Here is a 2315-nt window from a genome sequence, read left to right on the forward strand (position 1 = left end):
ACATCAGTGGCTCAACTGTAAAGTTACGAAGCTACAAAAATATATTTATTTTTTTTTTTGCGCAAAGAAAACAAAAATAACGACTTTATTCCACATTTTCGTCTACTGCGTCACTTGTGGACGTGCGTTCACGACAGTATCATGACACGAGCGTGTGGCGGCGCCGGCGCTGACCCAGATCCAGCGTCATGACGTCATGAGACGAAAATGTGGAATAAAGTCATTATTTTAGTTTTCTTTGCGCAAAAAAGTATTTTCGTAGCTTTGTAACTTTACAGTTGAGCCACTGATGTCACACGAACTACTTTGTCGATCATCTTGGCAATGAACGAAGGTCTTATGGGTTTCGAACAGCACGAGGGCGAGTAATTAATGACAGAATTTTTGGGTGAACTAACCCTTTAAATCTGGTTGTTTTCACATGAAAATGCTTTCAACCTAAGTCACAGGTGAGACTAACCCCTCCGCCAACTCCCCACACAGCCACGGCCTCTATACACTTTGTGTCCATCCCAGTGTAACACTCCACCTCAAGCGGCTCGGTCACGCTCGGAGGGCAGCGGTACAGCACGAGATGATGCATGACATCAATGTTTGTGATCAACGGCTCAATCTGGACAGACATAATGAAAGTAAGTCAGAGATGAAGATGATTGACAGATCACTGGATAGTTCAGGATAGATCATGTGTGGTAAGTTCATAGACTCACGCGATAAATGTGCTGTTTGCGATCAAATGTTGGGGCTTTCATGATCTTGCAGTGATAGTAAGTATGGTTGGCTGGTACAGTGAACTGAAATGATTTGTAAATGTAAGCAACATGTAAAGTTACACTCATTAGCACTTTAAAGAGATTAACCAATAATAGAATATATGCAAACTATGGGCTAAACTATATTATGGGCTCAGAGTTTTTTTGTTTTTGTTTTTTTAATAAAAAACACAAAAAAAGTATATTTTTCAACAAGACACATTAAATTGACCAAACGTGACAGAAATGACATTTAAATGTTGCTCTTGAAATGCCAGCAACAGAAAACTGGGTTTACATACAGAACAGCAAAATTACAAAGTAAAATCTTTCTTACATTGACCATAGTTATGTCAAAAAAGTTGCTGTTTGGAGGGTTGACCCGAGGCATGTACTTCAACAGGTTCAGCTGCTTTGTGCCTCTTCGGGTGCTGTGGTACATGATTTCATCAGTCTGTCCGTACGCATAGATCAGCTTCATGGGGAGATTCTGATAATGCAATAAAAACACTTTTACTTGATGTCTTTACTTGAAATGAGAAGCTTTTTGGCCGCATGCACACTGCAGTTAAATATTGTCACTCATAAAAGTTTGCTGTGTGTATGTGGCTAATCTGGCCATCGATAACTCATTTTAGCTATTTTTGATTCATTTTGAAGGTTTTTTAAGTCGGTCAGTCAGACAGTCCATGTTTTCAGTTTAAGGAGGGTTTTGAAGTACAGTTGAGAGCTCCTTGACAAACAAGATCAGCAGTTTTTAAGGCCACACTCTTATAAAAATTTTTTTAAAAAAGGTTCACAGCGATGCCATAGAAGAACCATTTTTGGTTCCACAAAGAACCATTCAGTTAAAAGGTTCTTTAAAGAACCATCTCTTTCTTACCTTGGAATAAATTGGAAAATGAGCCTATTTTCAAAAATAGTGGAGTGTTCCTACAGTAATCAAAAAAGCCCATGGGCAGGTTATTGCTGACATGATGCCACATTCGGTAAGGCAAAAAAAAAAATCACGATATTATCTGTTAGAAATGTTATCAAAAACAGTATAGCATTTAACACTAGTACACAGATCTGTGGGTTAGAGAATGAAATGAAATATGCAAACACTAGCCATGAAGAACTCTATGCTATGTCATTCAGTATAGTAGTTAAATTTTCACAGTCATGCTAAAAACATTCATAAGAGCACTAGACAAAGTTATCTATATAGCAATGGCTATGAAAACTATAACAGTAACATGTATTGTTGCATGAATAATAAACTGATAAAATTATCCACCCCTAACATATAGTAAAGTATAAACAAATTTTGATGCAATAAATATGGTATAACTGGTACAATATTCATCCCTCCAAAACAGATAAAACATCTTTCACAAATATACATGTCTGTCTCTAAAGTGTTTAGTGTATATAATGAGTTGTATTTGTAGGGGTTATAGAACAGTTCTTAACGCCACCCCAGACCACACTAATTTTCCAACCCTGGCTACGGTCATGTGCCCCCCACTTATTAGCTCTATTATTTAGTGGAGCTTTTCCGTGAATTCCATGCATTACCAT

At 37.5% G+C, this 2315-nt stretch overlaps 1 pseudogene; it reads right to left on the bottom strand.

Moving 5' to 3' along the window:
• Nucleotides 1-2251, bottom strand: part of LOC107603071 (DBH-like monooxygenase protein 2 homolog) — an 11091-nt pseudogene extending 8840 nt beyond the window's left edge.
• Between the last annotated feature and the right edge of the window lie 64 nt (nucleotides 2252-2315).

The sequence above is a fragment of the Sinocyclocheilus grahami genome, unplaced genomic scaffold (assembly GCF_001515645.1).
Source record: "Sinocyclocheilus grahami isolate Dianchi unplaced genomic scaffold, SAMN03320097.WGS_v1.1 scaffold340.1, whole genome shotgun sequence".
NCBI lineage: Eukaryota > Metazoa > Chordata > Actinopteri > Cypriniformes > Cyprinidae > Sinocyclocheilus > Sinocyclocheilus grahami.